At 37.4% G+C, this 25,827-nt stretch overlaps 1 protein-coding gene across 3 annotated transcripts in view; it reads right to left on the bottom strand.

The window, feature by feature from the left end:
* gabra3 (gamma-aminobutyric acid type A receptor subunit alpha3) overlaps positions 1-25,827 on the bottom strand; it is a 125,175-nt gene that overhangs the window by 78,807 nt on the left and 20,541 nt on the right. The window contains exon 1 of one of the 3 annotated variants that reach the window (XM_075486322.1): positions 15,971-16,042. The exons of the other annotated variants lie outside the window; for them this stretch is intronic. The gene's annotated coding sequence lies outside the window, so the exon portion shown is untranslated. Of the gene's footprint in view, positions 1-15,970; positions 16,043-25,827 lie in introns of those variants that run through there. 3 annotated transcript variants of the gene reach the window in all.

The raw sequence follows: 25,827 nt of genomic DNA, 5'->3' as shown, positions 1-25,827 counted from the left end.
GCCCTGGATGAGGCAATAATTTTACTGGTTTAAAGCCTGTCTACACTAAACTAATGGCTGTGTGTTTCTTACTCATTAATTTTGCAATTGTTAATTTAGTTTATAATGTGAATTTTGTCGACAAACACTGTAAAAATCTTCATGAATTGAGGTACATGTAGATTTGGTAATCTTTTCATTTTTGGCTGTGTTGTTAAAGGAGTTGCACAATTCAATGTTGTTTGACTGCGCCATGAAGTGATTGGGTTAGATATAACTCTATTTATTTGCATATATCTACAAGTATATGGAACTATTCACACACAGGCCTAATTATTTGTCTGACTCGGACTGCATTCATTAAATATTAAATAACCAGGAGAAAATGCCCCCAAACCAAATGACTCTAAATACACATACATACTATTATCGCTGCACATTACGTATTCATACGTTCAGTGTATGTGTTTATGTGCTGACCTTATGTAAACTATAAGGGAAGGCATGCTGAATTTTCTTTTTAAATAGCACATTAATCACACATACATGACATAAAATTAAGGAACAGACATGTCTTGCTTCCTTCCACTTATATTCTTTTGTTGTTAAATACCAACTGCTTTCCTCACATATTAATTATAAGCAATTATTAGAAGGAGGTAGCAGTCCATCAGTTCACCGGGATTAAATGACCTCTCATTAAAAATAAATGAGCTCAGACATGGCAGAGAACCCGATATTGAATGCAGCCTAAAAACTCTGAGAGAAAGGCAGCCAAGAGAATACACCCAACACGTGTAGCAGCTGTGTCATACTTAAAAGGCTTTCATTGTGTGTTTGAGAGTCAGCTGCTCTTCATTGCCACTGCGCAGAGAGATGATCAAACGCCTTCTTGAGGGAAATCAACGATCTCTCTGTTCTAGTAGAACACTGGTCATTAGAGGAGGAGTAAACAAATTAATAAAGTTTTGCAGCAACTGGTGACCATTCATTTACACTGTATTTCTATTTGAGCTGTGATGAAACCATTTTTAAAGAGCTTCGTTCATACTGATCAGAAACTGTAGTAACTAAATGTATCTATTGAATTTAAACTGGCACTGAGAAATGTGAGAGACTCACCACCACCCAATTATTTCATATTTTCTCACATGCTGCAGATATCTTGTCAGTTTGCAACCCGTTTTCTATACCTGCTTTATCTGGTTCAGGATTCTGTGGGGCTGGAGCTTATCCCAGCTGGCAGAGGGCGAAAGGCAGGGTTTATCTTGGACATGTAACTTGTCTACAACAGGCTCAATGCTGAGACAAATGGGAAAAACTATGCTTGCTCACTCAAAACTACTCTCATTGCCAATTTACCTAGCAGGCGTGTTTTTGAATCATGGGAAGCAGCCGGAATACCCCCCCCAAAAAAATAAAAAAAAAAATCGAGAGAACGTCTAAAATGCACACAATAAGGCGACAACTGGCATCTCAGCCAACATTTGAGCAACATTGTAATAATATTCAATAATTACAAATTCAAGATCCCATGAATTGGTCACTTATCAGATCATAATTTTATTGTTATAGGTCTACTAAAAATGTGAGTCATGAGCCTATTTCTGTTTTCAAGGTATACCATGGTTTCTAAATGTCATAGTTTCAAACCCACCAAAGTTGTCTGTCATACTGTCCTGTGGTATGCAGAAACTAGAGATATTTACTCTGAATTTGTCCAAACACTCTCCTTTCCTAACCGGCTGGTGTGAGCTGGCAGTCAGATGTATATGATGGCTGAAGGAGATGAAGACCTTACATTTTTCCCCGACAAAAAACAAAGTTGGCTGTTTTCTTGTGTTTCTACTGATTGAATGCTGTACAGAGGGAGTACAGGAAGTGTGTGTGTGTGTACAAATAAAGTTAAGACGCACGTCCACACACTTGAACAAGAGAAATGTTCATCACATGTTCTAAATAAACTGAAAGAAATGGAAAAACCATGACACAACATGCCCTTTTTAACCAAAAAAAGGGATTCTATACTACTACAATTTGTGACACTTAGCTACTCTGGAAGAGCACAAAGGACGCACTGCAGTGACTGGTTTTTATCTCGTTAAGCAGCTGTTAAGACTCAGGATTATATCAGTGACAGATCATAAATCAAGTTTACTTCAAATTGTGCAGAAATCAAAACTTTTAAAGCAGTTTCTCTCTGGGTGCTTTTCTTTGACAGTAGCTGTGATAGTTATCAACAACCAACAGCGAGCTGCTTCACGATTAAAACAAGCAAATCACGGTTTATCGAACTCTACCCCTTAACTAATTCTTAGTGAGCTGACTTGCAAGCTAGCTCAATCAGAAAAATGAATTTAAGCCAGCCTGCTTCCTCCAAAGAGGCCAGAACTAGGACCAGACATCTAACCCTGTGAGTGGGAGACTAGTGGGAGTTATTGGGAATGAGTGGGATTTTTTTTGTAGGTGTTGGTGCTATACTGTTATTTCAGCTGTGATTTCTGCAGCGTGCATCAGCACTTGTCTCATATCTCATGGCCACTGCACAGCCTTGTAACAACCAATCACATCAAGCCATCCTTCCTACTGGGTATCTCCTGGTTCCAACCCAGCACTGACCATTGAGTATTTGCACTAGCCCAACCTTCTCCTTGTAAGTCAGTTTAAACGGCTCCAAAAGGTTGTTAAGAAGGAATAAAACAAGGTAGAAAAAACTCAAGGCCACAGTAGGCAGACAGTTTGAGTAATACACATATAGAAATTATATCAAAAAGGTCCTTCTGGCCACTGGATAATGTAAGCATTCGCAAAAATGCAAAAAAAAATATGTTGCATCACTTGCACTGTTTGACTGAGCTTTATGATAAACTTCTGCAGTCAGCTGTGAATATGTTAATTGTTTTTCACATTTTGCAGTTATCACATGATATGCTATCTAAATTGGAATTCAAAAGTGTTATTTCACATGAATTCACCCAGAACTGGGTTACATGAGTTGTGGAATAAACAGAAAAACTGCAAATGTATCCAAAAGGATTGAGCATACTTTCTGCAGATTAGCAGAAATGTTACTTGTCATTGTTTCAACCCTCATGTCCTTTCAACAGATGTCGTGGTCAAAGGCAAGTCATGAGGGTGTCAAATGCCACCAATCTTGTGTTACATGACAAATGCTGGTAAACAGGGAGCCTTGTTCTTTTTTCCAGCCCCATTTCTTCTTTTTCTTCCATTTGTATATTTAACTAAGTGTGTTTTTGTTCAACTAATCCCGCTTGGGTATCCACTAAAGATTTTATGTTCCCCCATAAAACTGCAAGATCTCCTCTGGTGTCTGAGAGATAATTTTCCTATCCTATAATATCTGTCTAAAACTTGCATTGCTAATTTCCTGATATATATTGCCACGGATTGAAGTCACTCGCCTTTCTCATCATTGCACAGGTGTAATTCTAAAAACTCTAAATTTAAATGGCAAATAAATACTGAAAATACTTGAGCCTCTCTATACTGTGAAGTTTAGTCATAAAACTGTGTAGTTTCTCTGCTTTGAAGTGGTTAAAATGAGGATGAATTCAAAAGGTTCAGAACAGACATAGGCTGACTTATTGTCAAGAAGTGTGGCGTGGTGGGGATGAGGATGCAGATATGATCCAAACAAAAAGCGCGGCTGAGCCGGAATACCAAAAAAACCTAAACTGAACCTGACATGAACAAAGACAAATCTGATACAAATGATTGCCAGTGACTTGGCATGACTGACAGTGAGGATCTGACAAATATCAAGAACAAACTGGGAGACTAAATACTATGGAGGGTGAGTGAGTGAGTGCAGCTGATGAAGAGAGACTGAGGAAAGTTAGTAAATGGCAAGACAGTAAGTGACAAAAACACAAGACATGACCAGAAAATGCAAAACATGACACTTAAGGTGATTACAGAGATGAATATCCAAAAGTGCACAAGTAACAAACATAAAACTTCCAGGTAAGCTCCATTTCAACTATTTATTACAACCACGTCAACAAACATGCAAACCTTTTTGGACTAGTGGTTTTCATCTGATCATTTTCCGATGAAGGCCACAGCAATTCTATGATTGTAGTCTATTAAGGCATTTCTGCATTTCAAAAGAGAAGATCCGATTGTTTTCTTTCATTTTAATAATCCATAAACAATATTTCCACACATCAAATCATCTAGCCGGCACACTAAACTGCACCAAGTGTCGGCAAATTCGTCTGATAAAAGGAAGACAAACATACATTAAATGGCAGGCTGCTGCATGCCGCACCTGATTTACCAATACCTGTCATGCAAATGAGGGGCTCAGCTGTCCCTCGCGCTCTGATTGTGCTTGAAACAGAGAATGCAAAGGGAGGGAAGAAAAAGACATGCCGCTTTTGTTGGCAAATTAAAAATAGCTTGCCTTAGGTGACAGTAGACCTAAAGCATGCTCCATTTTCTGTTCAAACATTTGTTTTCAATTCTGCTGTCAGTCTTTTTCCTTTTCCCTGTAAAGAGGAATATGTAAAAAAAGATCTTATCACATTTAACAGAATTAAGTGTCTGGAGTGCAAATTAGGTGAATAAGCTGATTTGATGCCAAGGCAGAGAGATTTGCTTAACAACTCAGATGATAAGTGGTAGAATAAAGTATCTGGTCCAAGTCAGCTGAGGAACATTGTGTTTGATTTCTTGTCTATTTTGTTGCAGCAGCATCAGAAAACTGAAATTCAAGCTGTCAAATCCTCCAGCCCATTTTATGCAAATAGAATCCATTGGTGCAGCTACTGCACAGTCCAGGATTTCAAACAACAACCTAAATTCTCCAGATGAGACCTCCGCATCATCCAGCAAATTCTGTTAACTGTAGTAATTGTTGAATTTAGGACACAGCTCTAATCCAAGTGCCTATTCACTAAAAATAGCCCCAAATCTTGTCTCATTTGGTTTGGGGAGACAGTCAACGATTAAGCATTGACTAGTGATCTATGGTCAGACACATGCATTTAAAAAGGGTATTCAGAATGTTTCCAAGTCAGATATACTGAAACCTGTTGGGGCAACACACATTTTGCAACAAAAATTGGGTAAAAGTGTTTTGAAAAAGCTTAGTTGTTTCCTGAAATAAAGTTATTTGGTAAATTCAGCAAGAATAAAGCAGAAACTCTGAAGATGTATATTCACTCACTACAGGTAGTATAGTCCTTTTTATTACTCTCCTCCTAATTCTGTGTTTGGCAACAATTAGGAGAGGATAGAGCAAATAATACACAAAGGCTTCATTTCCCACCACAGATAAAAAAAAAAGTAATTAAAGCAGTTAAAAACAGCATGAGTGAGTTCATCCAGCAGCAGGTCTGTGGCTCACAGGTGGATCATTTAGCAAGTGAAGGGGACAGTTTTCCTCTCTGCTCTGGGACTGTGGCAGGTGCAGTTTTATGATCATCAGATCTACCAAATGATCATTCCAATGGGGTGCCAGGCAAAAATTTCACTGTAAGATGAAACATTTTCTTCTTTTATGGTAAAAAAAAAAAGAAAACTGTTTTTAGTCATTCATTCCATTCTTTAATCTTAACACACAAAACGTAAATGGAAATTTTCAAATTCCTAAATCTGCCACAAAAATATCCACCTTGGATTCTCAAACACATAGTCTTTTATTCAGCATCTGTGAGGTTGTACACATCAATTGCTTGAATTTTTACTTAATTTATCACAAATAATGAGACCTCAATGAGAAAAGAATCTCCAAATAAATTGTAACAAGTTCTCTTCAAATTTGTACAGAACCAGTGCAATAAGTACAAGACAAAACCACTTTACAATCCCTTCTAACAATTCTAGCAACAAAATGATGTCAGTGCACATTCAATGTTGCTTTTTCACATTATCCAAATTCAATCACCTCTAAAGGCAAGCAAAATAAGCTCTACCTCTATAACTGCAAAGATTGAAGCTTGAGAAGAGCATTCAGGACTCTTTTGTGTTCCTCAACACGTTTGAGGAAGTTTAAAAGACGTCATTTCTTCTTTTTTTTGAGCTGACTCTCCACAGTCTGAGAGTGGCAAATGTTTTGGCTCCCAGCTAATACAGCCATATGCATCTTGAACACTTTTTGTCATCTTATGCTGCCTTGCGTTTTCTTTGGTGTGTCAGGTTGTTTGACAATTTCAGATCCTGACTGAAGTTGCTTTACCAAGGAATGATATCCAAGTCCAATAACATCATCATCAAACACATCTTGAAGAGACTTTGGGTACCTGGCCACCATCATTTTTGCCATCTCTGTAGTGTTGTGTTTGGTTTGATTCTTACAAATATTCATCATTTAAGACACTGCGATCCTTACACATGTTGTCGTTGTCGTGCACTTGGACTTTTCTGTCTTTCCAAGTTCTGTACTAACTCTTAAGTGAGCTTCTGCCATGGTATCTCAAAACTTTCTACCCAGTTAGGCACAAATGGTGTACAGCCTCCTGACGCCGGTGAGGAAGAAATTGAGGCTGGAGAGAGAGAGGAAAGGGCAACCACTGGAGAGGAACACACCAAGTTTGGTGTTGAAGTGCTTGAGTCTGTAAAAGTACAACAAAGGAGATATTAAAGTTTTAAACCTTAAATGATGTTTTGCTACTGTGTTAATAACACTTTCTGAGATAATAACAACTTTTATTTACACAGAGCACATGCTTAAATAATGATGATGTGGCACTTTGTCTCAGCAAAACTAAGATTTCAACTTTTTCCAATTATTGTGCAGCCTTACTAGATAAGTGTGCCATGGCATGGTGTGGTGGTAATGTTTTACACTTACCCTTTTGGGACCAGGCATTCTGTAATGTACTTTAAATCACCTGTGGTTACAGCACCAAGTGCTTTCAAAGTATCTTCAACCAACTTGACAACTTGATCAGGAATGTTCGGAAGGACTCCTGCTATTGCATCACTTATCTTCTTTAGCACCTGCGATTCAGCCATATCTATAAAGACACACAAGCAAAGGGTTTGGCCTCTGGTCCACTGACATCAAGGCATAAATGTCAGCATCTGACAAGATGTTCTACTGCAGTGGAACAATCTGCTATCCATTTTTTATGTAAGCTGATAATGGCCACATGTCAATCAGTAATGAATCTGCACTCTAATCTTCCAGTGTCATTTTTTACAAACTACATGTGGTAGTATGAAAGAAATTCTACATCATAAACTCATCATCATAGAATCATCTTTAACAAAAATGACTCATTGTTCTTAGTCACAACAAACTGACCCCTTCTGTAAGTTAGCCCATTGTACTGTACATCAAAAGTACACAGCCAAGACCTTGTGCTTCTTTTTAGCAGAACCGAGTGGGTTCATTACTTCAAATGCATCCTGGTATAGAACCAGCTTGAGACAATTTGGATTTTCCTGAAAAAAATGTGTTTGACATAAACACCTCACCAATACCACAACAGTCACTAAGAACATCTGCTTTGGAAATATGGTTACTGACATGAGACCTTGCCAAAAAAAACAGATTCCAGCATACCCTTTAAAGTATTTAGCACAGGAACATAATTGGCAAATCTCTCTGTTTTGTTCTTGTCGCTGCCCAAAAACCCCTTTTTGGTCTCAACATATTTGAACACATCTTTAAAGCACTGGCTTCTCAAGTAAGCAGTTCTCATTAACCCTATGTGACAAGCTGAGAACAAGTCAGATTGTTTCACTGCGTCACAGATTTTTTACATCTTCATCTGAAATTGATAAATCGTTTTGTCACGATCTTTGTATTTTGTGTTTATTTTCTGTCTATTTCAGTCTTGCAATTTCCTCACCTTTTCCTCAGTTCCCTCCTGCCTGGTCATCAGCTCCACTCCCTTCACCTGTGTTCAGTTATCCTCAGCTGCTATCATACACTAATCACTCTCCCCACAGTATTTAAACTCCCGGTTGTCTTCATTTTTTTCGTCAGATCCTCGTCATTGTTCCCATGGTTCTCCTCTTCAGTCTTATTTCTACTCCTGTGTAATGTACTGTCTGTTTTTTTTTTTTCACTTAGGTGTTTTTATTTTTTTCAAGTTAAGTTTGATTGCATTCCAGCGTGGCTGCGATTTTCATTTCATTTCTAAATAAACTGAGTTTAAGTTACCTCCTGCTCAGCGTCTGCACCTGGGTCCTCCTTCCTCGCATCCACTCCGAACTGTGACACTTTTAAAAGTGAGCTTAGCCCATTCAAAGTATATGTCTGTCCCAGTTCGTGTATATTCCGCATTTCTTCAACAATGGTTTGAATGGTAGATGCTGTTTATTGTAAGACAGATGTACATTTCTGAGATGCAGGTCACTGAAATTGGGCCCATTCACAACAGGGTCTTCAGTATCTGAGACACTGGCAGCCACCTGTTTGATGACACTTATAGTGGGATTCTCTGACTGAATATCTGGTTGATCCATAAATCACATTTTCCAAACAGTGTCTGTGTTTTCTAGACATATGGGATGTAAATGAAGATATATCCTGAGAAACAGTCGTACCACGATGAGACTTTAAAGCTGGATATCCAGAAAACAACTGCTTACAACTTGTTTCTACACATTTAAAAATACATCAGGGTTCATTACGATGCAGTTTGCAATGTAAAACATATTCTGATCACAAACTGATAATCCACATGTTACAAAAATACATCTTCAATATTTAAACACACCAATGTTATATCCACTTAATTGCTTAATTACCAGGCTGTTTTCAAAGTATAATGTGGCTAATATTAATGCTAGACATTAGCTAAAGCTAAGGCAACATCATTGTTTGTGAGCTTCATTGTCTGAAACACAACACTCTTGATAAACTGAATAAATCCAGTTCAAATTTAATAATTTTCTTACCGCGGTAACTGAAGATGGGCTGTGGTTGAGGCAAAATCCCCAAATTCAGAATATACCCACTTGAAATCGAAAATTTGCACAAGTGCTGCTGTAGTCCAAAGAAAAACTGGTCCTGAGCTCTTCCGATGCAACGATCCAGACTGCATGGGAAAAACACTCAGTTTTGAGATTAATATTTTTATTTAGATTTTTGTGTTCATAACTCTCATAACTTTAATTAATGATGTCGTAGATAGTAGACCTATCGTAATACTAACTTTGTTGTTGTTAGCTACATACACACACATATATTTATCAGCATAGCATCATGTTCATTTAATAGTTGCAAACTGTATTCTTTACACAAACTAAATGCAAAAATTGCTTTCTGAGATAGCAAAAATAATATGGCCTGGAGCCCACACAAGTTCTGAGTTAATGGACAACATTACCATTTCCATTTAGAAACAAAGACCTGTCTAATTAGAATACAATTATGAATATTGAATAGCAAAAAAGTACAATCTTAAGATGTCTCAAGAAAAGCATTTAACTTCGTAAAGAAACTAATTCTGTCATATCTACATTATTTGAAAATATGGTTTAAAAACAAAACCTAAATATAATAAACTTAAATATCCCAAAGGATAACCATTAGATAAAGCTGACATTAACTGACACTTACCCAAAGTATAAGTTTAGGGCCTGAAACAATGTAATTTCAATTTCAAAGTCAAATTACAGCAGAGTGGATGTGGCTCAGCTGGTAGCGAGATCATCATCTAGCTCTCTGTGAATGCCTCTTATACACCAAACTAACTTGAATAATACACTTAGAGTAAAGCTATTAAATATTACTGTATATGTTCACTATCAACACAAAAGTAGTCTACATTAATTTTACAATAAGTACATTCTTCACATGAAATACATGGAAAAAATTGCAGTGTTGGCTATTAAAATTTTGGATATTGTCTTCGTTTTCAGCACAAATGTATGTACATTTGAGTTTTGTAAAATCAAGGTGGAGACTGATTACGGCAAATTTTCATTACAAGCACAAGCATACTTACATTCAGCTGTTAATAACCGTGTTATTTTCAAGATATAAATGTAAAAAAAAAGCCTTTGACTGTGATAAACATGTTCTAAATTTTCCGTCTGCTTTACAGAGAGGCAATGTATCTTTTTTTTCTGAGAAAAAATTGTAAAAATGAGTTTTCCCTGCATTTATTCACTGTGATTTAACATTGTTTAAATGATATTAAACAGTTTTATATATGTTTTTTTTTTTGTTTTTTTAGACTTACTGTGAGTTTTGCCAAAATCTCCACCTGACTGCACATAAAAAGCAGCAGAAGACTGTGTGACCTCCTAAAAATTCACTGGAGTCATTAATTAGCATAAATAAATTATTTCATAAAATACCTGACAGAGTTATTTTTGCAGAGACAGATATTATGCAACAACAGAGAGGAAAAGACAGAAATATGGCTTCCAAAATGAGGCCACAGTGGTTAAAAGTAAGTGTCACAGCTCATTTGTCATTTAATGTTAAGAAAGAGTTTCTTTTTTTGTACAATCCAAATAGTTGGGATGCTGTGTAAAATCTAAATTTTAAAAAAATGCAATGATTTGCAAATTGAATCATAAACACTTTTAGCCCAAATGGATACATGATTCAATAATTTAATCAGAATTGAAAAGAAAACAAATGTGAGTGAGACATTTCACTGTTTCATTAGAAATATTAGCTCATCTGAATATGATGGCAGTAACATGTCTCAAAAAAGCTGAGATATGGACAAGAAAAAGAAGGAAAAGTAGAACAAAAAAGAAGCAGCTGGAAGCAACTATTTAGGTTAATTGGAAACAGGTCAGGAGCACGATTGGGTATGAAAAGAGCACATTAGAGAGGCAGAGCCTCTCAGAAGTAAAGATGGGCAGAGTTTCAGCTATCTGCAAAAACAGCTGCATTGCATCTACAAATTATGGGAGAATTTCAGAATGAGGTTCTGTGAAATTGAGAAGACTTTGAATATTCCATAATCTAGAATACATAATATCGACAAAAGATTCATAGAATCTGGGTACATTTTGCAAAAGACATGACAGAAATTCAATATTGGATAGCCCTGATCTTCAGGCCCTCAGGCAGCACTGCATTAAAAACAGGCATGATTATGTCATGAAAGAACTGCATGGTCTCAGGAACACCTCCAGAAATCATTGTCTGTGAACACAGTTCACCGTCCCATCCATAAATGCAGGTTAAAGCTCTATCATGTAAAGAAGAAGCCCCATCTGAACATGATCCAGAAACGTCATTGTCTTCTCTGGACCAAAGCTCATTAAAAATGGACTGAGGCAAAGTGCAAAACTGCTTTTTGGTCAGACAAATAAATTTGGTAACCTTGGATGCTCCAGACTGAAGAGGAGAGGGACCATCCTGCTTGTTACCAGCACTCAGGTTTAAAGCCTGCATCTCTGATGGTATGAGGTTGCTTAGTGCCTATAGAACTGGTAAATTCAACATTTGGAAAGGTATCGTCAATGCTGAAAGTTGTACATAGGATTTACAGTAAATATGCTTCCATCCAGATGAAGTCTTTTTCAGGGAGGGCCTTCAGCTTCACCAAAGGAAAAATATGACAACGAAGACCCAGGACTGTTGAGGAACCAGAATTCTATATCAGACAAAAATGGGACAACATTCCTCTCCTTAAGGTGCAACAACTGGTCTCCCCAGTTCTCAGATGTGTGCAGACTGTTGTTAAAAATTCAAGACGAGCTAATGTTTTTCATGAAACAGTCAAATGTCTCACTTTAAACATTTGATACTTTTTCTCTGTTTTGTTGTCAAGTAAATATTGGCTTCAGACATTTGTGAGATTTCCTAACCATTGCATCCTGTGTTTATTAATGTAAACTACAGCAGCTAGAATGTTGTCTGGATTTGGTGCCTATATGAGCATATGACATAGAATATAACTTCAGAAGTATTGAGGAAAAGCTTTCAGCACTTTGATCCAATATTTCAATAAGCCATCAACACTTCTTACTTGTCAACTTGCAAGTGGGGCAAGATCTATAATGCTAACCCAGTTGAACACATTTGCACACACAGAGCACAGCTGGCTAATTCTCTGCAGATACGGCTGAACCTTCAATATTTGATATCCATTTATCAAAGCCGCAAAGTAGGCAAAAGTGAAATGACCGGAGTGTGTTTCCAACAGAGCTTTATAAACCATGCTGAAAAAATGACGCAGGTCATCTAAGAAAGCCAATATTTCATAGAGGGCATACTGATATTGACAAAAACATTTTACATCCATGTTCCACAGTTATTTTTAAACTATTCCAGCTGAGAAAAAAACCTCAGATATGTACATGCAATGTCCATGGTGAAATCACACATTTAAAAAGAGACCGTAATGAGTATTGTACCTGTAATATAATTTATTTTACTACTGGAAGAGATAGTATCAGATAAGTAGAATAATAATTTAAATCCCTGTGGCTTTTACAATAACAACCATGCCATGGCAGATGTGAGTATAAGTCAATGCAGCCATGATTTAAAAAACACTGGAAAGCAGCTGGGATAAGGTACCTACCTCGTGGGTGAAATGTGTCAGTGTTCATCAAGGATTCCTGTTGAGGGGCAATACCTTTTCTAACACTCACCACCTGTGCACATGTATTACCTCAGGCCTTGTTGAACTGTTTGCAGCTCAACGCCTGAACAATGGAGACTGCAGACTTTCGCTCTTCATACTTTGAACTTTATTAAGCTCCTTAATGGCTTAGTTTAGAAAACTTTATATTAGCATTTCAGAAATTAGCATATCACATAATACAAGGAAAGTAAATAGACCACAAGTGAGCAATACAAAAGCCTTATTTTATGCTACTGTTGAGAATGCGAATGCAATACATGTAACTGGGAGAGAAATCTAGATAGAGAAAAAATACGTGAAGGAATTCTCTGCTTATACAGTTTCAGCAACATTATTATTTATACAGAGAGAAGTGCAAAAACATCAAGGAGCCTATCAAAAGGCGAGGCAATGTGATGTGATAAATAAAAATTTTATATAACTTCGTATAACTTGTTGCTAACACAAGTTTGATGACTTAATCATTTAAACTTAACTTTAAACATTAAATATTCCTTCGATCGGAGTCTGTGAGAAATATATTGAACACACACACACACATCAATGTCTGAACATGAACAGAGATGCTTTAAACTATTTTCTCAGTCAAAATGAAAATTCCTTATCATTTTCACACTGACAGAAGCAAGAATGGATACAAGCTATTAAAAAAAACACAATGGCTCGTCTTGCACCACTAGTGCAAATAAACTGTTAACCAAGAAAATAGATGTCAAACAGAGCATTTGTGTAGGGCTTAAGAAGGCAAGATTTCCTCATGGTATTGCATGGTCACTGGAAGGGACCCACACAGAGGGGAAATTAATATTTCAGCTCAGACAGAGACAAGTTCTACATCTCAGAAATGGATTATGATTACAGCTGGAACAAAGTCTGCGCCCATAAGGAGGGGTATCCAAACTGGCTGACAATCAGAAGTGGGCACCAGACTGAGGGGATTGTGAAGGGAGATGAAGAGTCCACAGTGCAGTCTCGCTGCGTATAATGGCACTAATGGCAGATTTCTGTTAGCCTGGAGAGACTCTTATCAGGGCATGTGATGTTTTACACAGCGCAAGCCATGTTTTCATGTAACCTTTTCATAAAGCTGCATTTTCTTCCTTTTTACAACATTTAAAACATTTACATTGGAGTTTGCTGGTTACATCTTTGACTTTGACACTTGATTTGAGAAAAGGAATCGCATTTTTTAGTTAAACGTAAGATATTAGAGGAAACACAGTTTCCTAAGTTGTATTGATGTTATAGCATACAAACAAAGGCTGAACGTAGTGAGGCATGTTTAGCCAATCACTTCATAGTGACGCTGACACAGCTCACGTCTTGTGTTGGTCAGCACAGATACCTACTGCTGTCATGATGCTATGGGAATACAAATGAATGTGGCTTAGCAAAGCGTGTGATAGATACAGCTTGCAAGGTCTTTGTCATTGGAGAAAGGACAAATGAATTGAGATAAAATGACATTGGGTAGACCTGCTATACAGCATTAGATAAGTCATAGCTCTCAGGGAGCTTGGGCAGGCCTGTACAAATGAACATTGAGGGTTAAGATCTGAACTCAGTGAAAAAAATCTACAACATTCCCTCACAGGTGGTAAAACCAAGCCAGGTGTATAAATGATTACCTAAAGAGCAACATTTGAGGCAATGATGCACCCCACTATTGGCCCTGGGGTGCCTGCATTATTCATGTAACAGCATGTTTCACTTGTTTACAAGGCAGTAATTGTTTTATGATAAACCTGCTGACTACTCATTTGATTGATTTTCGTAAGCATCCCATTGTGTGACAGGATTAGTCAGTTTTGTTGCACTCAAATTCAGGAGCAAACTTCTCCTGAATAGCAACTTAAAATAGGTGGGATGATCTGTCCTTGACTTGTTAAATTAAAGTCAATGTTGAAACTGCTAAATACACACACACACACACACACACAACACCAGAGGTGCTACTAACAGCTGTCACCAGGACGGTCATAATGAACCTTTAAAACTCATGGTGATGACTCGGACAAACTGTCCTTTCTCAAGAGTTTGTCTATCAATCAACCAAGAAAAAAACGTCCTCAGTTTGACACCGAGTCACCGCTCCATCCAATTTGTACCTCAAAGGACCAATGGCCTCAAGCCAGAAAGTGATAAACTATGAACACAGAATCACTTTGTACAGTACCTTGCATTCCTGTTCATTTTTATGGTTCCTTTCCTATAAAGTGTATTGCTAACAAGACATTTTCAGACGAGCCCAGGAGCAACAGCAGCTATTTAAACTTTCACACTGTTTAGTTTTTTTTAATGAGCTAAACCATCCATGCCACATTGGAGTTTTCAGGCAGTATGTAAAATATTTCATCCAACTGCTCTTCCAAGCTACTGTGAAATGTATATCTTACTTATGAGCCATTTTTAATGTACTGTATAGGTGATATTTCATTTTGTTAAGCCTTCTTTCGCACAGCCAATTGATGAGCTTTACTAATTGGTAAAGGACTGAGCAGCCCCCAGTACCGAGCTATTCCAATCAGCTAGAAAGTGCCACTTAAATTGCACCACAAAATAAAATCTAAGTGTGTCTCCAGCAGCATTTAATTATTGGCCCCTATAACTTAAGTCAACTGTGACCTAAGCCACAGCTTTCCTGGTCATTAAGTGGGTATGAAAAATGTAGCTGCATTAAATTTGGATGTAGCAGTCCATTCAAAAGACTGGGAGACAGTTCTTGAAAGTCATCAGTGCGACACGGTAGCAAATAAATGGAGGGTATAGGGCAAACATCTGCTAAACTTTCTGTCCTGAGTCTTGTGTTTTCAGTATGATTTAAGTGCAATAGCATAATATGTCCATCTGGAGTTCATTCTCCGGTGGGACTTCCATGTCACAACCATTGAACAAATGCTCACTATATACCACTTTAATCAGTACTGTAACAAAAGTGGTTTGTGCTTGATCGTGTAGGGTGTTCTCTATTATTTAACTGCCACACAAGCTGCAAGGTTTCGGGGATGGCAATGTCAGTTGATTTATCGCTTCAGTTCAGACCGGAATATCTCAACAACTATTGGGTTTTCTGGCATGAAACCTTGCCCACGTGTTCTGGCTGTGACTTTGGACATCCTCTACAACTTCCTCTATAGCCCCAGCAAGCCAAAAGATTACAACCATGCTTTTAAATCCTGAAAAACCTTATGATCTCTTAATAAATTCTGAAACATTACATCAACAAAACAGCAATCATATGAGCTGCTAGAAATTTTGATATATATACTCATTCAACCCTTGACATGATTTTTCTTTCAAGCCCCTTTATGGTTGCTGTCCACTACAATCCATGGGATAGAAGGCCCTTTTGGTAGATGTTGATTGCTATGATAATCTGGGAGTCATTTTTGATGAAAAATCATGATCTGTTAATACCTTGAAGTTACTTTGTGTATTTAGAGTAAAGTCACCATTTTCTTCAGCTGCCTGTCTTCAGTCTCCTCCTCCTGTAAGTCCTGTGTTTGGGTCCAGTCCCTCTTTTTTTCTCCAACCATAACTAGATTAAAAAACATGGCTGTTTTTTATTATACCACAACTACCATAATCAAATATGCTGTAAATCACATGCATTTTCATTAACTCAATCTCCATCATTTAATTATTTATCACCTCAACATTGCATATCCGTTTACAATGAGTTTACTGATATTGTAAAGTTAAAGGGTGAATATGTTTTAAAGTTATAATAGGCTCACGAAGACTGTGAACTTATATTCTGTGATCAATCAGGTAGTGATATCTTTCTCCATAATTTTAATATTCTTTTCAATCAGCAAGTCGGATCTCGTTGAAACTCACTGTTAGGCGACAGTTTATATCGGCGGAGTTGAAGTTAGATGTGATGGATATTCCCTCAGATCCGCTGGTCGATCACATATTGGCGTAGCCCTCAAGGTAAATGTTGACTATCAAAAGAAAAATAACTTCAGTCATGCAAACCGCAGTTAAGGTTCGTCTCTGAAGTTGCTTTATGAGCATCCATTGATCATACTAACAAGCAAAGTATGTATAGACCGGTTTAAGACTCACTGTAAACAGAATCTATAGTCATTACTAACATGAATGACAGCTATATAACCAGACTGTAATTGGAATGCAAGGTTTCACTCTGTGGTAATAGCCATACAAAGAGCAGTAGAGTTAAACACACACGCTATACCAGCCCAACAGAATAATTTGAGCCATAAATCAAACATCCATGCAGTGGCTCACCTTGAAGCTCTATAGGCTTGTCTTTGCCACTTAGTCAAAAATTGTATTAAATATGGCTTCTTGTTGTAGCATCCCATCTAAACAAGGATATATTGTAAGGGTCCAGGAGTGCATCATAAAAGAATCAACTATGCATGGTGCAGCTTTGTGATGAATGAGAGTAATCTTAAAGGCAACAAGTTTGTTCCATTTCTGGAAATGAACTGAATAGGATCTGTTGCTACAGTAAATCTAAAACTAGGTTTTTCAAGAGATGTGGAAATCTTTCATGTAATTCTCAGGATTTACAGTATTTTATTTTTTTTAAATGATTCCTACCATAGTTGTCTTCCTTTAATTGTGCATTAGTAAACCAGCAGTAATAAGATTTGCACTGATGCCTGATGAATCAGCATAATTGGATACACCTAACCCTCACTTAGTCATCTGAGGAATTGGTATGCGTTATCTTAAATTTCTATGCACTGACCAAACACTGTCATTTGATGTTGCACTAAATTAACGGTTCATATATAAACTGTGGGATCTGGCTCTGCTTTAGGCAGGAATGGGACACACATGTTCCCTTATAACGCACAAACATATTAGTGATTCTCCCTGGAGTATATCAGGCCTTCAAGACATATTTATTTTTATGGCAGGAGCAGATGTGCTGAATCAAAAAAGACCTTGCTCTGCAAATGTGGATCTCACAAATCTGGACAACCACAAGCTTCATTACCTTCACATGACACTACACAGATTGACAGTAGACATATACAAATGTTAACAAATCACACAAACACATGTACATGAATAAATCTGCAGCTTTTCCAATAACATCTATGATTGTAAGTATCCTTTTCATGACCTGGAGAATAATCAGCTTTTCCTCCAGTGGAATGAGGTACGTGCTACTCTGAACAGAGCTACGATCTGCTTTGGGTCTCTATGGATGAGTTGTTTATTGGGGCTTTTTGTGTGGCCAGTTGGACCCCACTTAGTGTGAATGATGGCAGCTGTAAGGATGCCTCTGGCAAATGCGACTTAAACTGCAGTTGCTTGATCTCATGCACTGTACAGTGCCAGCTGCTCAGGCTGTGCAGCACTCCAGTGACCATGACTGACTGTAGCTGAGGTAAGCATGTGTCTGGTAAGAGTGATGCTGAATGTAGAAAGGTTGAATACAATTCTGACTAAGTTCATGGCAGATCACCAAAAACATCAGCCTTTGCATCTGGCTTCTTGGAACGTCCTTACTGTAGGCCAACTGAGGAAAGCATGACTGAATGTCTGTGACAGTCATAATTCTGGAGGGTCTGTGGGCTGCTGCTGTTGAGAGTGACTCTGGCGATCAAGGCAGCTTTGACTGCTGGTGTAGCAAGTTATCACTGCTGGTAGAGTTTGCTGGTAGAGCAGGGACAGTGATGAACACAACTACAACAAGTGTGACTGACTGCAGTTGGGGTGAGCGAGTCTAAACTGAGCATTGTTCACGCTACTTTGTTTCAAGCATGAATGAAGCGTTGAGCTCATAAGCTCCAGTAATCCAGCAGTCTGGACACATGCCGTTGAGAGGGTATCTGCTTGCAAATGTGACTGGCATCACATATTCATAAGTTTTTTTTTTTTATTGTGATGCAATCAGTAGCAAATCTGTTTTTTTTGTTTTCTTTGAATAAAAAACAACGCATAAATGACCTATGTGTACATACTCTCCAGGATGCAATACAGTTAAAGCCGGGGGCGGTGATACGTAGAAGCCTGGCTGGAATCATACAGAAAAAGAGCAAGTGTGAGTTAACTGTAAATCGTAACTAAAAAAAAAACAATATAACATCTGCAGAAGGGTAAATCATTACTGTCACTACACTATCTTAAGTTTTGACTGCAGTCTTCACCATAGATTTGCACAAAGTAATTGGCTTGGTGGAAAATTGAACAGTGAATTGATTGCTATAACTTTGAGAGAACTTGCTGATTGACTTGATATCACCGTTCACAAAAGGCTTAATAGATGGCTGACCTGATGGCTTGAGAGAACTTAAGTCACATTATGTTTTAGAATGATTTACATCATTATATATATTACACAATATAGTGCTCACATTGCTATAAAACTTTTGAAGTCTGAGTTGTTTAAGATGGTGAAAAATGGCCTCTTCTCATTATCCACTGCTAAGTAGCTTTTAGCTTTAGCTCACCCATCAGAAAACCATCTGATTCACCAAACTGTGACACCCCTTTGCTGCAGCTCAAACATTGACTATACTATAGAATAAGAACATCACTTAACCCATATATCCCTATAACTATCTGGAACATTGCTTTATGATCAACTGTTACGATTACTGTTATTTCAGGATGGCTTTTGGCAGCCAGTCAAAGCAATTTTTTCCTGAATGAATTAGATTTTCTTTTTTCAATTCATTTGAGATTGATTGTAATTTAAAACCAGGCACACTGTTCTTTCCACTTAACTAACATTTATTTCATATAGAAACTTTCAAGTAATCCAACTTTCATAAAATCCTCAACTTCGAGTGAAGATATCTGACTTGTTTAGAAGTCTGAGTGCCATAACTATCAGTTGAAACTCATGAATTAGGGCTAGATAACACAGGAAAAACAGATACTGCAATATTCTAGTTTTCTATTTATGGAAAAATTATTTACTTGTTGTGCTGTTTGTTTCGCACAACATAAAGTTGAATTGTTTTGAATCAATTTACCTTCCTTAACACTGCACAGCCTCTGATGTGAGTATTGCATATGCACTCATGGCAATATCGGGCTTAAATGATGTTACATAAAGCGCTAAAATCCTTTGTGTTCAAAGAGAAATAATAAACAAAGTGCTGCTGTATTCACCAAAATTGAAATATCACAGAATATCAAAATCACACTTTTACACATTGTTTCTTGCTACACTGCTAAACATTCCTTGAGTAACCTAAAACCCATGGACAATGCAATCCCAAAATTGTGCTTTAATATCTAATTCCTAAAGGAACCATCAAAGCTAGATCAATGAAGATATTGTGAAGCAAGGAAATGCTGCAGTTTAATGATGGATCTTTCATGTTCTTCCATTCTGCAAAGTTAGCTTAAGTCAGACCATAGCTGTAACATTATTAGCAAGAGGATATTATTGGCAAGAGGAGTAGAAAGGACAAATCTTTCCATCTTTGGTTTTACAATCATTAACATTTGCTGTGAAGCTCTTATTGTATTTAAAGAAATATAACAAGTTATCTTTCTATCAACTGTATCTCTTTTAGTAAAGCCAATCCCAAAGGACAGCAGTAGAAAACTAAATTACTCGGCTAGCAGAAAATACTTAAAGAAGTTAAAGAAAATAATTAATTGTCATTGATCAGCTTTTGTATGTGGCGTTGGACATCAATAACTCGATTCCCTTTGTGTGAATGTATACTGTTATAAGGCCAATGGTCCAGTCAAATGAAATAGGCGAGCTGTAACCTTAGCTCAATTCAGCTGTGAATGTAACCATGCTGAATGACTAATTACTGCAGATCAATCCAGATTGCAGAGATTTAGTTACCAGCTGGATATTAACTGACCAGAGTAGCCATGGCAACAGTATAACCGTGTTCAGCTCAGTTTTTTGCCCAAGGACACTTTGACAGGTGGGCTGGTGGGGTCAGGGATTGAGCCATTCACCTTCTGATTAGTTTATAACCTGCTCTATCTCCTAAACCAAAGTTACCCTTTAAATGGTTACTGATGAAGACAAATGTATATGCTTGAAATACCAGCAAAACCATTACAACAGTTGTCATGACAGCAAAATATTGATTATTTATTTTCCTTTCTTCCAGCCTCAATTCACACAAACATGCCAAACAGGACAGTAAAGGAGCTAAGAAATGTCAAGTCTGCAAGCCACAACATGTCAGCAGCGGTGCAAAAAGCTAACATCGAGACCAGTGTGGAGATGCTCTGTCCTCTTTTTAGTTAAATAAGGAAGGAGGGCGGCCTTTTTTTGACAATTCACACATAATTCATCATCTATTTTTGTGTGTCTTTTGCTGCTTACTTTACATGAACTTTTGTCGTTGACTAATAAAATACTCCGTCTTTGATTTATGAACTCTGAACATTAGGATGTGTGCATTAAAATCTGAATGTTAGGCATTTATGATAGACTTTAGAACATTTTAGTTGCTATTATTTATCATTAAAAACTAATTTGGCCATGCCCCTAACCTCTTCTGCTGAGTGATTACTCTCATTTAACCAAAACAAAGAAGCCGAGAAAGGTTCATTATTTAAGGCGATGCAACAGTTCCTGCAGCTTATGTTTCTTACTGTCTTTGTACAACTTCAAAGTTTCAAATTCAAGCTGCATTTACTCTGTAACAAGTTTACAGTTTTGGTCTCTCTTTACCTGTACCTGCAATCATCCCCAAGCCCATGCTCATCACCACTTGTTTCTGAGTTGGGATCTCTTAGCTGTCCCTCTCCACCAGCCTCCCCTCGTCACTCTTTGTTTAGGAATATTAGAATAATCAGCTATCTGTATAAACTGCTTTATGTTTAATCATCACTATATGTGCACTGCAAGGGCTGAAATAAACCAGTTCAAGAATAAGCAGCACAACTAGTGAAGAAGAAAAAGTTCATATTAGCTAACACAGCAGCTTCCTTAATTCTAACTTGTACACTCGAAAAATGCTTACATAGCCAACTTATTTGTCTGTCTGGAGCTTTGTCATGAGGGGAAGAAAAATAGCCTGTCAATCAGCCCTTCCAAGAAAAGACCGGATGGTGAAGATGCCTATTGATACCTTTTGTTTCTGCTGACCGTCCACTGGGTTAAAAAAAATAAATCTGCAGCTCAAAATCGAAAAGCATCCAGTTAACCCCTGGCCATGGGCAGCATTGACTTTTGCAGAGCACATGGCCCTGCTCTCCCACACCCAGTTGCAAATGAAGGAATAGACCAGCATGACTGCAGTTGACTTCCTATCTTTAACATCCACATAGCAAGTGCTTAAAGGTCAAAGAAACCAGTGCAGCATCCATCATGTTGGAAAGTGTTAGAGCTTCACTTACCGTGGCGGCATTCTCAACAAGCTGGATGTAATGAACAAGCAGGGTGTAATAAAAAAAGCAGGGTGTGGTAAAATCATGAATATGAAAAGCAGCAGAATCAGCTTTGTTGCAGAACTTGCAAACCAGACAGTACCTGCAAGAAAACATTTGCCATGAAATGCAACATCAACTTGTAAAGGTAGTGATTCCTCAGAGACATTTGGGGGAGGTGCTGGCACAACTATGCGCAATATAGCAAGGCATATGCTCACTTTGAACCCACAGGTTAACAGGAAATAAAAACTGGCCAAAAAACATCTGGTGTTGCCACCTGCTTACCTGGAACAAATGATCCAGGATAAAGTCTGGAGTAATTTCTAGAGACCTATGTCCTATGATAGAGGCCACAGTCAGGGATAAAGATGATTACGTCACATTAAGTTAATGGATGCTTTTACCCAAAGCAGCTTACAAATAAAGAACACTTTGGTGGTAACTGTGGCTGTCAGTGTCTTGTCCAAGGATACCACATATTTCTTGGGAAGTTGGAGATCTAACCAGCGACCTTCTGATTGAAGTTCAACCACTCTATCACTTTACCCACTGAGCTAGAGCCACTCCTGTTGAACCAAAGTATTTCTATTTACAGAAGTGTGAATAACATTGACTGTCTTGTAAGATGTACGTAAATTCTCATAATCTGTGTGTTGAATTCTGGAGAAGTAGACAGGTGTAAAGTGGGTTCAACTCCAGAAAACAGGGCTTATGCATTAAAAGAAAGGCCAACAGCAGGCCACAGAGCATCAAACCATGAACTGGCAACCAGGTGTTGGAGGGTGAGCTGCATCAAGTCTGATCCATGGCAGCTCAAACTTGTAATTTACAGGATTTAAAGAGAGTGATGCTTAACTTCTTAATGTCAGATTCTATATACCACTTTCAGAGATTTGTACTACAGAACAAGGTCTTTTGAAGCAGTTTTAGAAGTACAGGAGAGCAGCATCATCTTAGGCAGAACTTGTTTTGACTCCTGAGTGTATGTAATGAAGACTGATATGCAGATTTGATTATTTGGTTATGCATGTAAATGTAATCTATTGTCAGTTACTCTAACAGAAAATGTATGATATATTTGCAGTACAAGCCAAACCTTCAGTTAAATGCATATGACATTTATTGTCAGGGTAACCTGCGACAAGTTTTACAGGAGGACAGCTTCACTGCAGCAAGTCATCCTGTCCTCTAACAGATCTGTGTTCACATTCTTGGCATGAAGTCAAGCTTGCTCAAGGTGGGCGTCAGAGTCAAACAAAGTTGTCACTCCACCTCCTCATGTTGTGCATGGATGCGTATCAGCACAAGGCCAAGGTCTGACTCTCCACCGAAGTGACATGAGGATGGCACCAATTCTGCTACTGAAAAAAGTGATCTGCATTTAATGGCAAGCTGGATTTGTACATATCGCACACCAGTTAATTAAAGACAAAGGAATAGATATAGTTTAATTTAAAGACCACTCCATTGGCATCATTGTTGAGAAGGTAGAAGAAACCAACATTTTTGTGATAACAGTGACCATTGTTTGCTCAATGTTAGTATTTGCATGACCCTAGTTTTAGGATTAAATCATAATTAAATCTAAATCCTATGCCCCTCAGTCCAATTCTGTAAGAATATTTTACTGGAATTTTCAATGTATTAGTATCTCCTTTTATGTAGATAATTTTATACAGGATGCATTATCATTATCAATAAAAGCTCTTCTGGCAGGCAGGTACCATACCTTAGATATAAAAGATATTCTACGGGGGCAGTGTATTGTGTTTATAATACATTTTCTTGTTCAAATACCAGTTGTTTTGGGAAATATACTTGTGCCCTTTGTAAATTATTTAATGCTCACTATGACCACTGTAATTCTGCAATATCTTCTTTATCCAACTTATTTTTAAATACAGAGGCCATGTTTAACTGCACAGAAATATTCTGATATCAACCCGATTAAGACCGTACTCTGAATAACACACTGTCATGAAAACAACAAATTTTTTTTATCACCTTAACCGCAATGAGGTCATATTAGGCGTAAGCAATAATCCAATTAAGCAATGTGGAGTACTCCTATCTTTTCTTTTAGCATCTTATCGCTGGATGCCTGCATTGATCTTAAGAGTGACTTGCATTATTCTAATTTCAAATTACATAAAGCACCAACCTATGTCTGAATACAGGATTCCCTAATGGCAATCAATCAGGCTCCTCGCAGTTTTTAAGTGAGGGTGAAAAACAAAAGATGACCATGCTTTTGGTATTTGAGCTTCAAAGCATATGAACCAACCTCCAACATATAGATACCATATCTAAGGCCTTTCATTACACGTCTTTTATTGTCTCCAGCCTTGGCTAACAAATTTCTTGTAGCAAATGCTGAAAAATCCCGTCAATTTTGATGAAAAGCGCGACTATTGGCATTATTTAAACTGCAAAATCTCCTTGTACATTTAAAAGGTTTATTTCAAAGGCTGGGATGACACTCACACTATGTTTGTGCATGGTAATGCAGGAGAAACACAATGATTTCTGTGAAATTAATTTCTCTATGCCTCTTCCTGAAGTAATAAGGTGTGAGTTGAGACGGCATGAAAGCGTCCAGATACTACACACATTAAAATCCCCCTAATCATTTGGCTGTTTATAATGAAACATAGATAAATAGATAAATGAAGAAATTATGAAGAAGTTATGAATAGAATAGCTGTTGTTTCTTTGCACAAGGTAATTTGAAATTATGGTCCACTGTAAAGGTTATGTACTAAAACAGTATGAAGTCAGATTGTATGAAAATGTGATAATGACATATGTAAATTATTAAAACTGAACTTCCTGCTGCACATTACCATCTACATGAGTCATTATAAACAATTATTTTGGAGATTTAATAATAAACTATAAAAAACACAAACAATACTGAATTATTTTTCGTAATTTCTTAAAAGAAATCCCAACTGGACATATAGGTCTTAACACTATAATTAGCCTTTCTGACTAAATTATACTGTTAAAGACACATCCAATACTTTCTTTATTATTTAAAAAAAATCTCCAAAAGGCTTTATATTTGATCTACCATTCATTTACATGTGAAGTAAAGAAAGCTGTACAGTTTCAATATTGTTACATTTGCTGGACAGAAATAATGATGAAATACAGAAAATGCAATGCCGTATTGGGCAGCTTTTGGTTGTAGTTTCCTATAAAGTTTCTGTAAATGTAGTCATGTTGCCAGCATGTATTGCTGTATATTCTCACAAAATATACAACTTAAAAATGCAGTAGAGGCTAAATATGCTGACATCAAAGCTCTACAACGAACATTTTCCTTGTTGGTTGGGATTGAAGGCCTTCCCATCTCTTTGGTCTTATTCATTTTGGTATACATCTCAAGTAGTGCCTTCACAACTTCTGTTGCTGTTGCGTTCAAATATACATCTATATAGCCAATGCCAAAATTAATCTTATAAGCTAATACAAACCCGAATGGTTAAAAAAACTACTACTGCTTCCTACATCCATCCAGTCGTCCCTTTTCTATAACCGTTTCATTCAATTCAGGGTCGCAGGGGGCACAGGAACCTTTCCCAGCTTCCGAAACAATTTAACAATTCATGAAGCCCAAGAGTCAACTTAAGGCCAATACAAACCCTTGAAGCAAAGAAAGGTTAGATAGCATGTCTTTTCACTTATATATTTTGCAGAAGATAATAGCGAGCTGTCCAAAATGACTTCAAAGCGCAAATTCCAAGGTGGTCTATGTAGATGAGGCTGTACTCTCAGATTTACCCTTGATCTCCCATGTTTGAATATTTTGCCATTACCATTTTTCTACTGTGGTTTGGAGATATCCTTCCAGGACTTGGACATTGTGGGGATATTCCTGATGTCTACAGCAATTCACTTCACACTGCTAAGGCATAACCACACACAGCAGGATCATATTATTTATTGTACTGTGCAGGAA

Source organism: Odontesthes bonariensis, chromosome 16, assembly GCF_027942865.1.
Source record: "Odontesthes bonariensis isolate fOdoBon6 chromosome 16, fOdoBon6.hap1, whole genome shotgun sequence".
In the NCBI taxonomy this organism is placed as follows: domain Eukaryota; kingdom Metazoa; phylum Chordata; class Actinopteri; order Atheriniformes; family Atherinopsidae; genus Odontesthes; species Odontesthes bonariensis.
Note: the sequence above shows the minus strand (reverse complement) of the source record. Positions and strands in the feature narration are given on the sequence as shown.